This window comes from Equus asinus, chromosome 3 (assembly GCF_041296235.1).
Source record: "Equus asinus isolate D_3611 breed Donkey chromosome 3, EquAss-T2T_v2, whole genome shotgun sequence".
Classification (NCBI taxonomy): domain Eukaryota; kingdom Metazoa; phylum Chordata; class Mammalia; order Perissodactyla; family Equidae; genus Equus; species Equus asinus.
The window spans coordinates 142,098,393-142,114,801 of NC_091792.1; the positions used below are offsets into that span (position 1 = coordinate 142,098,393).

Consider the following 16,409-nt stretch of genomic DNA (forward strand, 5'->3'; position numbering starts at 1 on the left):
GTGGGAATACATTCACTTTGGTAAACAGTGTGGCATTATCTTATAAAGTTAAAGATTCATTACCATACGACCATACCATACAAACAGAAGTTCTACTTCTGAGTATTCACTCAAAAGAAATGAAAACATATGTCCAAATAAAACATGCACATGAATGGTTGTAACAATATTATTCCTAATACCTCTAAACTGGAAAGAACTCAATGGTTAATCATGGATAGATAAACAAAGTGTGGTGTATCAATACCATGGAAAACTACTCAGCAATAAAAAGGAAGGAAATATTAACACAGACAACAACATGGATACATCTCAAAAATATTATGCTAAGCGAAAGAAGTCAAACACAAAGATTCCATACTGTATGAGCCCATTTATATGAAATTCTATAATATGCAAAACTATAATAATAGGAAGCAGATCAACGGTTGCCTAGCGCCAAGGTAAGGGAAGATGATTGAATACAAATGGGTAAGAGGAAACTTTAGGGTGAGAAAATGTTTCCAATTTCTTGACTGTGGTGGTTTTTAAATGATTGCACAAAATTACAAAAATTTACTAAACTGGACACTTAAAATTAGTGTAAATATTACTTTGATTAACAAAAAAAAGGAAAATATTTTCAACTAACTTTGGAAAGCATACAACCAAAATTCAGAGGACTTGTTTACGAAATGTTCGATATACTGGTAGAACACATATTGATTTACAAAGTAGTTATTTCAAGGCTCAAATATTTTTAATATCAGATTGATGTGTTGGTTCGTAACTCTGGAGTTCCCTGGTAAAATCTGAAACTGTTTCCTGTATATAGAGGGCAAGGAGAGACCGAAGAAAGAGGCAGGCCACTCCAGATGGGTAGGTGGCAGGTTTAAGAAGCAAAGGAACTTACGTATGAGGCTTGTCTCCAGCAGCCACAAGACGAGATCTCCACACCTGCCAGCCAGAATCTTAAGAGTTTATACAGAGGCCTTGACAGGGTTCAGTCACTTATATAGCCCAGATGGTCTCAGTAAGACATTGCTGTCTCAAGGCTATGTCCTTGAAGTGGCTTCTAGTGTGGGAACAGTGGTGGAATGTATATTCCAAGGACAGGGGAGTGGGTAAGGAGCGTCCGACTGCTAGAATCTAGCTCTCAGGTCAACCAGCAGTCACATCCTCTCGATGACCTCCTACAACATGATGACATCCCATCAACGCTTTGAGGAAGTATGATCTTCATTTTGAAGATGATAAAGCAGGCTGAGAGGACGTGAGTGATTTGCCCAAGGAAATAGCTAGTAAGTGGTAAGGCTGGGATTCAAATTAGGTCTGAGTTCAAAGCTGACATTCCATCTTCTACATGCCTTTGACTTCTTAATTGGACCTGACGTTAGTGTTTAACATCGTCTTTTGGGGCCATTTGAACATGTTGTGACTAGCATTTAATGATAAATCTCATTTTTAGCCCGTTTTCAATGTTGTTTTCCTATTGCATCCTCTACTACAAACACGATGCTCTGACAGTGGTCCAACGATGAGTCTCACGTGTCCCTCGTCCACCCTTAGTCTCCTCCATTTGAATCACCCTCTCACATTCCTCTTTGCTAGCCATCAGTGGTTCACACCCAGGAAAGTACAGTTCTCCAGGGAGTATTTGGAGATGTGTGTGTGTTGAGGAGCAGTTTGGATCCAGAGGAACTTAGTGGGCGTGAGTTGGGGATGCTAAGCATTATGCGTGCATAGCACGTGAATGAATCATTCAGACCAAATTGCCAATAGCACTCCCCCCAAAACTTTGGCTAAATCCCAACTATCTTTAGAAACTCAACTCGAGTCATCCCTGTGAGGCTTTCTCTGCTCAACCTGGCCCCAAGTCCTCTCTCCCTCTTGAATGACTTCTTCAGGAAGTCGGTCTGCTATTCAGGTGTATTGAGCACTTCAGAGGCTCAGTGCTTTGCTTGCTCAGTCACTCAGTCACAAAGTGATTTTAAAATGGTTCAATTCACAGTGCTGTGGGAATTTCTTTAGCGATTGTAGCTAGAGAGACTCAAAAAGGGGCCCTTTCTAGAGAATGAGTATGAATATGTATGTGACAGACGCCTAGAGAGACCTGGGGGTGGGAGGCGGTTGGAGTGGGGGACTTTAGCCACGGCTGACCTTTGCTGAGGGGGGTCCAAGAGGCATCAGAGATGGCTCTCCTGAAACCTCCTGTTAGCACTTAATTCTGCGCGGGCAGTCACCGTGATTCATGCACCAGGCCATTAATCCAGTAAGAAGATGCTAAATGGATAGACGAACAAAAACAGGAGGCCTTTTGAGAGCCATAAATTAGCTCTCATAACAGCTTTATATACTTGAAAGTGAAGGGTATTCAAGGAGCACCATGGAAAGTACCTGGCACCTCAGTTTCTAATAGAAACCTAGGAAATTTGATTCAACCACTAACAAATTGAAGACTTATTTTATACAGGTGGCTGGGCTGGCATAGAGATGAATAAAAAGACAGTACTTAATCTTCAGGAGTTCAAAAACTCCGCAGAGTCATTCTCAAACACTACCTTTCCCTCTCCTGCCCCCACATCTAGTCTTAAGAACTAGCCCCTTAACACCCTCTCCAGACTTTCTCCTCCTCTTCACTCCTACTGCGGTCGCCAGATTTTCCAAAAGTCTGAATGGATGGCTGCAACAGCCTCTTAACCTGATTTTCCTGTCTACTCCTGTCCCGTTCTGATCCAGCATCCACACACCAGCAGATGAATGTTTCCAAAAAGCAATGTGATCATATCACTCAGTAACGGATGCAAAACCCTTGAACGGTGCTCTGTTGATTTAAGGATGCAGTTCGAACCCCTTACCAAGGCCCTTCACCATAGTGGCCCTGTTTGCATCTCTAGCCTTTCTGTAATATAATTCTCTAATCCAGACATACTGACCCTCTGGCAGTTTCCCAAACCTCTTTGCTCTTGCTCCTGCTCCCTTACACCATGTGTCCTAGCCCCCAGTCCAGCTAACCAAGCTTTCAAGATTCAGCCCCGGTTCCATCTCCTCCTCCTCTTGTACACTCCCATTCGTGCTCCCACCACCACTGTCACCACTGTGCTTTCTCACTCATCACATGCACCAGATCTACGTCCTTATTTATCTCTCTCAGTAAACTTTGATTTTCTCAACTAAGCCACAAAAATTATACCTGATTCCTCTTTGCTCAGCACCTAGCAGAGTGCCTGGCACCTGCTTGGTGCACAATAAATGCTGCTGACTGTATCTGAATGAGTGCCTATGCAAGGTCATAAGAAATAAGACAAGAATGGCTTGTTCAGAGATGCTGTGATGCACATTTATCTCTATGTGGTCCCTGCTTTGTTTCTAATACTGCACTTGGAAAAGATGTCATGGACAATTGAATGCCTCATTGTTCCTGAATGATGTATGGGAGTCGTAAGATCTTAGAAAAGAGATAAGGTCTGTTATCTTTGAGGAAATCAAAATACAAGTCTCCAAAATCATTCCGCCTCACAAATGGTATGAACATTCATGTTCAAAGTGATATACGAACAGAAAATCTATAGTTTAGTAGGTCGAACATTTTGGTTAAGTAGCTGAGTTTGAAACTTCATGATTTTATTAAACAATCTGCCTTACTTTTGACTCGGTTTTATTAATTTGGACAGTGTATTGGTTTCTAGGACTATCATAACAAATTACCACAAACTTGGTGGCGTAAAACAACAAACATTTATTGTCTCACAGTTCTGGAGGCCAGAAGTCCAAAATCAACATGTTGGCAAGCCGTGCTCCCTCCGAAGTCTCTAGGAGAGAATCCTTCCTTGTCTCTTCCAGCTTTTGGTGGCTCCAGGTGTTCCTTGGCATGTAGCTGCATCACTCGGATCTCTGCCTCTGTCTTCACATGGCCTTCCCCTCTTCTCCCTGTGTCTTTTCCTCTTCTGTCTCTTCTAAGGACACTTGTCATTGGATTTAGGTAATAACCCAGGTAATCCATGATCTCATCTTGCAATACTTGACTTGATTATATCTGCAAAGACTCTTTTTCCAAATAAGTTCACATTCACGGTATCCAGAGATTAGGGCATGGACATAACTCTTTTTTGAATGGGACACAATTCAAGCCACTACAGACTGAAATGGTATTTTAAATACATTTATAAAAGCCATGGGGATGAAATTCCAAATTACATGATTATTTCACCTTAATTATAAATAACTATTTTGAAATGCTTGAGAGGGGTCTTATTTCCTCAAGTTGGAAGGGGCTGCAATTGAGTGAGCATTCAGTATTAATATTAAATGGGAATGCCACCTGCTGGTTGCTAAGATCCACCACTGGGAGAGCCCAGAGCTAACACTGAATGCAGAATTACATGTGGTGGTACAGATAATAAACCTAATTATGTGGTGCCTGTTAGCACATTTGAAAATGTAAAATGGTTATTCACATACATCGGATATGTTGAGTCCAGTCAGGACACTTGGCAGATTTAGTTTTCTCTTGAGTTTTGAAGCCATGAGCTTGAAGGGGTAGGGTGGAAGCCATTTTTTTTCCTTAGAGCTAAATACTTCATGTTCATTAAGGAAGAAGCAAGGAGAGGCAGATTAACTCTCTCGGAATCCTTAAGCATCAATCTCAGGGTCTATAACAAAAAGGATGGGAAAAGTAGTTGATTAATATTACTATGGTACCATGAAATCAATAAGTTCATCTAGTCTATGAGTTGGCAAGCTATAGTCTGGGGCCAAATCTAGTCCATTGCTTGTTTTTGTAAATAAAGTTTTATTGGAACATACCATGCCCATTCATTTATATATTATTTGTAGCTACTCTTCCACTGTACTATCAAGTTGAATAGTTGGGACAGAGACATCGTAGCTCTCAAAGGCAAAAATATTTACTATCTGGCCTTTTACAGAAAAAGTTTGCCAAATTCTGATTCTACTCAAAGCAATAATATTTAACATTTTTGAACATATATTATGTGTTAGATGCTGCGTTGTTTCATGTAATTTTATTTCATTGTTAAAGCTACAATTGGTTATTATTACTGGTATTTTACAGATGAGGAAACTGAGGCTTGGAGAACCAAGTAACTTGCCCTAGATCACAAAGCTGCTAAGGGACAGAGGTGGGACTTGAACTGATGTCTGTCTGATTACTAAAGTTTCATTCATCAAACTAAATGCAAGCTTTTTGTGTCTCTTAATTACCTAAATTAGCACAGAAGAGTTTTACACACTGAGGACCATAAGGAATATAGTATATATTGACATATATTTGTCGTTGCTTTTTGAAAAATACAAAAATGCTTTTTAAGCCTTAATGGAACAATATCGAAGAATAAGCTTTAGCTTATTTTAGTTAGTTAGTATTTAGTTTTTTAAACTGTTCTGTATGCAGAGAGGCAATGAATTTGCCTGTGAAGTGCACCCTATTCTCTTGGTTATAAACGTGATCAAAGAAAGTCTCATTCAAACACTACACACGGGATGGAACTTGACCAATAGGGAGAGAGTCAAGGTGGCTCATTGGTTTCTTGGCCTGAGCATGGGGATGAATGGTGGTGCTGTTCACTGAGATGGGTATTCTCCCCATTTATAGATTTCTAGAATCTCTTGTGCATAAGTCAGAGGGCCCGCATGATAATTTGCATTTGTAGGGGAATCCCTCACTGTATGCCTGAGAAGACTTACGACGAAGTAGAGGAGAGAGCACTTTAGTTAATACAAATGTGCACTTGATTTATAAGAAATATTCCTGGTAGGGAGGAGAGAGCTGAGGGAGTTTTGCAGACAGGATCATTCTGCTTTTATTATTACTAGGAGAATTGTTATCGCAGTTATAGAACAGAATTAGAAATGACAAATAAACTTCAAAACCAGAGAAGTACAGAATGCATTAGGCCTCTCTGGTCAGTTCTGCTGACTTCTGTTGATATAATTATTGTTTTCTTCTTTCACTTGATGTAATACATTTTACTGATACATTTCATAATGGTGAACCATTCTAGCAGTGCTGAAATAAAATCCACATGGAAGTGGTATACTATCCTTTCAAGATACTATTGGATTTGATTTGCTAATAATTATTTAGTTAACTTTTTATCAATATTCAATGTTCTTTCAAAAACAAGTTATGGGTATTTTCTATTGTCTTTGACTTTCTATTTTGTTAATTTTAGCTTTTATCTTTCTTAATTACCTTCTCCTACTTCCTTTGTTTTATTTTATTCCCTTTCCAGTTTCCTAAATGGACCACTTATTTCCTCTGTCTTCAGATTTTTTAAACAATGAAAGCATTTAAGTCTATACACGACCATTTGAGTAATGCTGCCTGTATGCATAGGCTTCAGTATGAAGTAATTTCCTTATTTAATTTTGTTTTGTTTTCAAAATACAGTTTAAAAATTCCCAGTTGCTTAAGATTATTATTATTATTTTTTGGTCATAATTTTGTTGTTGACATAATTTTATTAGCTTATAGTCAAAGGAATTGGTCTATAGAAACAATATATTTCAAATTTATTAAGGTTGTCTTTCTGATCTATTATATGACCAATTTTTGTAAATATGCCATAATATAAAAGTGGAAGGTATGTAGGAAAGGAAATTTCAGTTCCTCATAAGTTTTCCATGAAATCTTGCAATTCTCTGTGGAATATACACGATGTGTTTGATTGTTACCTTCTACTGGCACCTCTATCTTAAGCTGCGTCTGCACCATTTTCTTCATTATGAGATCTCACTTGGTTCCATTCCTTCCACCCCATTTTAGACTTATTAAATATTTTAATTGGTCATTTTTTCTATTCTCTTTACTTTTGCAAGCGTGGTCAAGTTTCTCTACATTCACAACACTTCTTCCTCATTTTAGTCCCCAGTCTTCTGAAAGCTTTTCTAGGCTTTTGAATTCTACTAGTATTTACTTTTAATTAACTTACATTTCTCATTATTAAAAAAATTTATTAATAAGCTGTTATGTGCCAATGTCTTTGCTAGGAACCATGAAAGATACAAGGGAAGGTCTTTTCACTTCCCGTAGCCTTCAAGATCCTTACAATTTTGTTACCTTATGGCAGTGACTCCCAATCAATGACCACTTACCTTGCTACATTTCAGCTCACAAAATTAGGTTCTACTCTTCTCTTTCTTACTCTATCCTTGTGGGTTTACTTTTTTTTTTTTTTAAACCATTTATTGTAGTGTTTAGTGAGGACTTGGTAGAGAACAGAGTAAAATTACATCTTCAATTTCCCATCTTTAACCAGCAACCTTTATTTTTTACTGATGCAGAAAAATTAAATAATTTTTATGACACTCTAATAAGCTATTTTACTTGTCCACTTCCTACAGGCCTTTATATATATATATGTATGTATGTATACATTTTTTTAAACTTACTTAAAACTTTCTTTCTCTTCCAGGTTCCCTCATCCTCAACTTCCAGGTTTTTCTGAAAGAGTATAGAATTTCAGTTTCAGGCTATTGTAAATTTTCCCCTGCAATGTGTTTCATCGGTTTCAACAAACGTTATGGAATACTTAGATTGTAATTCTCTCTCCCACTATCACAATTTTAACTATAGGTACTATAAGCTACAATGCTTATTATTTCTTTATTTTTGTGCTTCCCTTCTCTTAAGATACTTGTTTTGACTTCATCTTTATTACATTTAGTTTAATTCCTCAAGTATTTTCCTCAGCTGGGTTTTATGGATGGTTTACTTTATTTATGTCTGGTCATGTCTTTCTTTTATCCTTTTGTATCAATGATGTCATTGCTGAGTATGGAATTCTTGGACTTCCATACTGTTCTACTAACAGTCTATAATTTTATAATACTATCTTTTAGTCACCAATGTTACAGATGAAAAGATGGATGCCACTCTGACTCTCTTTCCTCTGTAAATAGTGTTCTTTCTGCTTGAAAGTTGGTAGGTTTTTCTCTTTCTCTAAGTAGTTCAGATATTCAACAGGATATAATATGTCTAAGTGTGTGCTTTTTTTCTTACTTATCCTGCCTGGTTCTTTGGGGGTCCTTTCAATCTGAAGATACAAGTCCTTTTAACTCAGTGAAGTTTTCTTTTATGATTTCTTTTACAGTATTTCTTTGTTGCTTTTCCTCCTTTTGGAACTTCAATAACTGCTAGTTACCTCTACGTGGCATACTTAAATCTCATAAAAAATAAGATATTTACCTTTGGTCAGTATCTGATAGTGGAGGTATATTATCTACAAGTGGTATAGCAGGTGTATATTTCATAGTCATTAATTCAGTTGTGCAAAAAATTAAATTTTCCTCATTTTTCTCTAATTGAACTGAAATTTGGCTGGAGTCTCCTAATATCAGAAAACTAAATCTTGTTGCTTCTAAGTAAACCCAGTCACTTTTGGATTTTTAAGTTGATCAGTTCAGGATTTAAACTCAGATGGGAGAGAGCAGAGAAGAGAACGCATTGCTCAGCTGCCACCTCTTCTTTCTCTTCTCTCCGGGTTGGACTTTGTGACCTAAGCTCTGGTGCTTACAGATCATTCTGGGATTGGCAGAAACATGTCTGGTCCTTGGTCCATGTCTATGCTGGCTTCTGCTGACATGTAAAATCCTTAGCAGTCTTTGGCCATTGGTATATTTGCTCCTATATCTGCTGCTGAAAAATCTCCATCATGCATGCTTTTTGGGGTACTTCCAAGTCCATGGGGCTTACTCTGCATCCTCTTCATCTTGACTATGAGGCCCTTCCATGGCCACCCTGCTCTTAGCAATTCCACACCCTTCTCAGGGACATGGGAAACTTTTGGGTGCCCTCCAATAGCTTGCTGGTGCTGTGGGAGATTTAGGGTTTTGTCTGGGGCCTTTTTGTCTAAATGCACCTGGCTTCCATTTCTAACTTAATGCTACAAAGCCATGCAGATGCCAGGAGCTTCTCAATGAGAAAATTAAGTACAAACTCTTTTGTTTTGAAGACTGCCACGAACCTATCTGTGGTTTCCATTGTCATCTTCAGCTGTCACCATCAGAGGGTTGGCCTTGAGGGCAGGAATGAGCACTGGGTCCCTTTCAAAGGTGAAGCTTTAGCTAAATACCAGTTGCTTTGCTTTCTTTCCCTTGTCCCATCCACTGCTTTTACTTCATCTATTTTCCAGCTGGAAAACTGAACTTACATGTTTATGCATTCTTTCTCAATCTATGCTTTACCGTACAAATTATTCTCTGAATCCTCCAGCGTCTTAGCTTCTTGAGACTTAAAAACTGCTTTTGCTGTCAAAAACCCTAGCTCTTACAAATTAAAAACACTTAGGCTTTTCAGGCTACACCATCTCTTCAGAACTACTCAACTCTACCATGGCAGCATAAAAGCAGCAACAGACAACATGTAAATAATGGGCATGGCTGTGTTCCAAAGTTCCGCAACTTTATAAAAAAAGGCTGTGGAGCCAAATTTGGTCTACAGGCCATGGTTTGCCAACCCCTGGGCTAGAGAGTAATTTTACTTTGAACTCTTCTGCAATACCTTAGAAATTCCTGATTATCTATGCAACAGAGGGTAGTATAATTTTGGAAAGTGAATGGCAAATGAAGTTCTACTCTTTCCATGCAGTTCTTATTGGAGAAACAAGCTCTGGAATTTAGCAAGGGAAGGAGAAAGTCCATGATCTCACCCAAATGGAGCTTTAAGACTCATGAACATGAGAACAAGGATTTCTGAAGGTGCAAATGTGGTAACATCGGGAGTCTCTCCTGCCCGTCAGTTTGGGCCTGCTCCACTTCAGGGCTAGCTTTCTGAGACGGAAATACTCCTTAGCTTGTTTATGCTGAGACCTTGCTTCTGGACCATAGAAATAAGTTGTTCAGAGTGATTATCGTAACCACCGTCAGCAACTCTTCACCACATCCCTTGGTGTGAGTTACCGTTAGTGAAGGGGATCAGATTACTGCACCCCAAAATATGGCACTTTGGCATAAGGATTATTTTGAATTGGAGACAAATGAGAATCAACAGATGCAGAAAGAAGCCTTCCCAGAACTTCCTCTATCTGACTAAAAGCAGAAACTTGTGAGAAATGCGGTCTGCCATAAATCCCCTCTCCCAGGGGAGTTTTATGGCCATGAAGAAGACAGAAAGTCAGCACTGAGACAGATCTGTGAACAAACCTTGTAAAATAACCCTTATCTTCCATTAGTTTCCCCCATATATTTCCTAGTCACTTTCCTACAATTTACCACCCTTAGCCCAAACTCCTTTTTCCTTTGTCTTGTCAAGTCTCCACAATTTATCCTTCTTTGTTAAAAATGCATATAAGCTCTTAGGCCTATCTGCATCTTTGAGTCTTTACTTTTTTGCAAAGGGCTTTGAATGCGTAAGTAATAATAAAACTTTCTCCTGTTAATCTATCTTTTGTTGGTCTAATTTGTAGGACCCCAGGTACTGAATCTATGAGGGTAGAGGAAAAAGTCATTTTCCCCCCTCCTTTACATTAGTTATGCTTTTTCAATATAACTGGAAAAGAAAAAGCTTATGAAATTAAGTGGCTTGATTTGGCCAATGAGACCCAGTCTCCAGGCAATTGTTTTTATCACTAGTCATATCATCTCTTTGGGGGAATTCTCTAGAAGCTGTTTACTGTGAGATGAAATATGTTAGTGATGATTTGCTCTTGAAAGTAAAGCTGCCACTGTGAATGTAGAGGCTGAGTCTATAATTTCGGAGGGAATCAGTGTGTCCTTAAAGTCATGACTTGTTGAATGTTTGAGGAAGCAAGCCTTATAAAGGAGATACAAATGGTCTGGTAAATGGGTACCAGAATATTAATAAACAATTTATGTTCCATTGTTATAAAACAAAACCACATCCTCTCTTCAGGGATGAAGTGAGGGACTTAGGTGGTGTGAATAGTGTTAGCCGTGTGGGCTTCTGCAGAAGGCAGACCTTCAAATTGCGGCTCTGCCACTGACTGGCTGTCCCATTGGGGCAAGTTCCTTTCCCTCTCTCAGCCTCAGTTTCTTTACCTGCAAAGGTGGGGATTCACTCACTCATTGCTCATTTATTGAAACACTATTATTTGGGCATCCACTATGTGGTAGTGCCTGAGGAGGCAATGATAAGCAAACACAAACACAGTCCATTACAGATAATAACTTCTATTTCATAAGATTGTTCTATGGATTAAATGGTATAATTCAAATAAAGGGTCTGGTGCAGTAGTTATTAATATTGTTATTATTAACCTTAAATTATATTCGATCCAAATGACTAATTATAACAACCTGCCTTGGAACTTGGTCTTATTTATTAAAGATCTCCAGCTTTGAGGGGGTATGCTTATTGGTTCCTACTTTCCACTGCTCCCTCTGGCCTAAGAAGACCCACTACCACCTTATCAAGTTTGGTCAACTCATTGGATCTGAACAAATAGGTACTATGAATTTCAAAGCAAAAAGAAGGAAGGGGCCAGGAGATACCCTTTCCGCCCCCTCCTTCCACCCCATTCTAGATTCCCCTTGGTTAGTGCATTCTAGAAGAGATCTTTCATTCTTTCAACATTATTGAATATCTTTTATACATTGAATAATGTACTAAATGCAGAATATACAAAACCAACAAACTATGGTCTTTGTCCTTGAGAAGCCAAGAATATTCCAAACCCAAATTCTAAAAATGGACCAGAGTCTCCAAGAGTATAAGAAGAATGTTCTTCAATAAATGTTCGGGACAGTGTTTGGCAAAACATAGGTCTCATGATTCTTATAAATTCAAATGTAACACAGTGTCACATGAGCATAGAATTTCCCTTGATGTCTTAACCATCTGCTAACCAGTGTAGGGGAGGAAGACATTTCCTTTTCCCAAATCGGGGTTCGTCTGGCCGGAGAATGAATTAAATTCACATGAGACAGAATAGCAAGAGAAAATTAAACAAAGGTTTATGAGGAACCATGGCCCGGGGCCTTTCTTCCCGAAGGAAGAAAGGGCACCGAAGAAGTGGGGTACACATAGTGGTTATATACCCCCAAACAGGGTGTTTCACATGTGATTGAAATGTCTCTCCCGCAATAGTCACAAGATTGCCCTGTCAGCACAGCGCTTGCTGGACACAGCAGGTAGTGGTCTGCTATCTCGGTGGGCGTAGCAGGAGGCAAGTCAATTGTCTGGAGCTGGACGGTCACAGGTGAGCTCAGCAATCAGTTCCTAGCCTAAGGAAAGATGCTTAATCCTTAAAGAAATGCCAACGTTGGGAGGGGAAGGGAAGTCAGCTACAGGAGGTTACCAGACAGGCACAATAAAATGCAGATTTTAAGTCCTTGCCTTTGGTATTGATCAAGAGTTTCTAGAGAGAAGGTCATCTCCTTTCTTCTTCCTGGTACAGAGAGGGAGGCACCTTTTACAGATAGAGATTTACCTTACAAATGTAAACGTGTCCTAACAAAGGGCAAGTTCCATTCCTCAGAGCCTCCTTCCCTGTCCCAGTTTATCAAAAGCAATCAGCCTCAAATAATCCTGATGCCAAAGAGACATATCTTGGGGTGGCCATTTCCAGGTCCCCACACCAGCTTTGTGCCTCCATTTGTATTCACTTTTATTTCAACTGAACACCTTTAAACATTCTCAGAATGAAATATTTCTAAGCTATAAAGATCTTGGAATGTGTTTTTCAAAAGTACATTTTTCAACATTCAAGGAAGTTCAAGAAAGTACCATTTGCCTAAGGGCAGATGATTGAAAAAAAATCTCTCTTCTGATGGCGTCAAATAAGTTGGTGATTGAAAAGCTGATGCATGAATATAAGGCATTATTATTCTACACTGATGCTTCAGAGGAGGAAACTAGTTAGGGGAATATTTTCCTCCCTAATATTTTATCCCTGCTGAAGTAAGTCAAAATACCCAATGTTCTTTGTATTCAGAGGTGACACCGGTACCAGTATGACTGTCAGCTGCTGTCAATCCTGGGCTTTTGGAAGCAATGTCACGGTGCTTTACCTTGCTTTTCAGTTTGCTTAGCATGTCTTTGAAGCATGGCCTCTACTCATCTCTTCCAACAGCTCACTGTTCAGCCAAATTGCACTATTTCAGCAGGAACTCAGCTAAATACTTAAAAGCTAGCAGGCTAGGCTCCTCCTTGTTGAGGACTTAAGTCTGTCTTTTTAAAAGAGTGATCCTCAGGCAGAAAGCATCCACAGGGTCTGAGGTGCTTGTTACATTGCATATTCCTAGACCTCATCCCCAGACCAGGGTTCAGAAACTCTGGGAATGGGAGACAGGTAATCTGCATTTTTAACAAATGCCCCTGGTGATTCCTATGCACTGATGTTATCACCTCTGAGTTGAGAGCTTTTAGTCATCAGTGATGTTTTGGTTGAGTCTCGTGAATTCCTTTACAATCAGGGATATCACCAATCTGCAGAAGCCCATTCCCAGAAAGATACCTGAACTTCTCTGCAAAAGGCTGGTCTGTTCATAGGATTCAAAGCTTGCCAGGAAATTCTCTGTCTCTTAAATATACTATGGCTTATATTTTGAAAATGTCCCACATGCAATTGAGTATACCTTTCTAAATGGCTAGGTAGATCCTGAACAACAACAGAAGACAAGCCAAATTCAAAACATTAACATACTTTGAAAGAAGAGAAGCTTAAAGAGTGGGAGTAGAATTATAACCTGCCACAGGAAAGGAAAAAGCCCTCCACTTGGCTGATACACAGCAAAAGCCCCTTCGGGTATTTGTTACAAAAATAAAAATGAGTGCAACACCTTGGGCTTTCTTCCAGATAGGTGTACTTCCAGCCCCACTCAGGGCAGGTGGCACTTCCTCTGGCCGCCTAGGTGCAGTCCCACTGGCTCAGAGTTCTGTTTCCATCTCTATTGTTTTACAACCGTAGAGAGTGTTTCTGCCCAATTTTTAAAAAACTTTTTATTTTTAATTAAACACAGATTTGTAGGAAATTGCAAAAAAAAAAAAAAAAAATGTACAGGGAGGTTCCGTATACCCTGTATCCAGTTTTCTCAAAGGTAACACCTTTCACAACGACAGTACAATATCAAAGCCAGGAAACTGACGTTGATCATTGGTACATTCCACAGAGCTTATTCAGATTTCACCAGTTTTACATGTATTCTGTGTATGTGCGTGCGTGCGTGAGTGTGTATGTATAGTTCTGTGCAATTTTATTACATGAGTGGATTAGTGTAACCGCTACCGCAACTAAGCTACAGAACTGTTCCATCACTGCCAGGTTCCCTTGGGCCACCCCTTCATAGCCATGCCCAGCCCCTTCCAACACCATCCCTAACCCCTAGCAACAGCTAATCTGTTCTCCTTCTCTATAATTTCCCACAATTATTTTTTAACAGCATTTTAATAGCCTTGAGGCAACCTCCAACCATGCTGAGCTTCTTGCCTGGACTGTCTAAGTTGTCTCTCAAGGTACCAATTATTGCTTTTGTTACTGCTCTTGTTATAAAATTACATAAATTTTTAGTGGTTGGACTACAATCCTAATATTCCTAAAAGTATTATTTTGAATGTACAATTTTGCTGAATATGTGGTTTTTCAGCAATGTGTATTTCATGTCGCAGCAGAAATATCTGTATAATGGCTCCAACACAATAGAATTTTATTTTTTACCTACAGAAGAGTCCAAGGAGGATGTTCTGTCTGGCAAGTGTTTCTCTTCCAATTGGCCATCAAGTCACTGGACCCCTTTCATCTTGTGACTCTGCCACTTTGATGGTTAATTTTATATGTCAGTTGGACTGGGCCACAGGGTGCCCAGTGATTGGTAAAACACTATTTCTGGGTATGTCTGTGAGGCATTTCGGGATGAGTTTAACATTTGACTCTGTAGACTGAGTAAAGCAGACTGAGCTCCCCAATGTGGGTAGGTCTCATCCAATCTCTTGAAGGCCTGAGTAGAATAAAAGGCTAAGTAAGAAAGAATTCTTCCTCTCTGCCTGTCTGTGAGCTAAGACATCGGTCCTCTTCTGTCTTTGGACTTGAACTTGGACTATAACTATACTATTGGCTCTCCAGGGTCTCCAGCTTGCCAACTGTAGATCTCAGACTTTCCAGCCTCCACAATCACGTGAGCCAATTCCTTATAGTAAATCTCTCTCTCTCCCTCTCTCTCTCCACGAATATATTAGTTCTGTTTCTCTGGAGAACCATGACTAATACAGCTGCCCTCTAGGGCCATGATATAGTTACAGTTGCATCTCTCTAGTGGATGAGTGCAGAGAGAATGGAAGAGAAACACTGCTTTTTGGAGCTTTGACTGGAAAATGGCACATATCACTTTCACTACATCCCATTGCTACAACCCAGTCACATGGCCACACTGAACTGCAACAGGGGTTGAGAAAAGTTGTCTAGATCAAAGGACATCTCTCTTCTAACTTCTAAAAATGGAGATTTCCTTAGGAGGAAAAAGGGGGAGAGGAAATGGCTTTGAACTAGGGCAAAACTAGTGTCTTAAATAAGGTTGAATACAAAGATGAGACTACAAAAATTTTCATCACAGAAGTTTTATAATAGGGAAAATACTTTAACAGCCTAAATAAGCCATAATAGGAGATTAGTTAAATACATTATGATGGATGCATAAAACAGAATAAAATGCAATGTTAAAAATGGTATTATAGAAGAATACATGATTTAGAATGACGTGGAAAATGTTTATAATGCATTGTGGAGTACAAAAAGCAGGTAAAAAAACATGTACAATATGTTCCATTTTCTGTAAAATAATCACAACAACAAAAACCAGTGAGTATGTACACAGAAGAGAGAGTGGATGGATATATAGCACAATTTTAACAGTGGTTATCCCTCTGTGGAAAATTATAGGTGATTCTTCTTTTCTGTCTTTATCTGTATTTTCTAAATTTTTGAAAATACAACAAAAATGTATTACACTTGAAACAGAAATAATAAAAAGTTATTTAAAAAGAAGGCAATGAATATAGATGACCATAAAACAAGGATGAAAGGGACAAAGGTTGAAAAAAGGAACTGGTGACTTGGGTTTGACTCTTCACTCTGTCACTTACAAGTTGTGTGACCTTGGATGAGTTATAAACTTTTCTAAGTTTTGATTTCCACATCCATTATATGAGAACACTGGTAATAAGAAAATACCGACTTTGACCTCATTGGCTTGTTATGAGGATTAAATAAAATATTGTTCTTACAGTTCAGTACTTGGCACACAGTAAGTGCTCAAAAACCTTAACTATTGTTATCATGATCACTATTAATGGCAATGATATTGGGTCTTAGGGCAACTCAAGGTCATGGGGTAGCATGGAAGTCTTTGAAGCTCTCTCCACTCCTGGGTCAAATATCAATCTTCATCAATAAAGTCCTGCTTCCCCCAAATCTACATTGCTTTTCTTTCATCTCAGTTGTGGCACCATTCTTGTT

General features: G+C 39.0%; 1 protein-coding gene across 3 annotated transcripts in view; it reads left to right on the forward strand.

The window, feature by feature from the left end:
* SEPSECS (Sep (O-phosphoserine) tRNA:Sec (selenocysteine) tRNA synthase) overlaps nt 1-16,409 on the forward strand; it is a 99,996-nt gene that overhangs the window by 25,274 nt on the left and 58,313 nt on the right. The gene's annotated exons all lie outside the window — the stretch shown is intronic.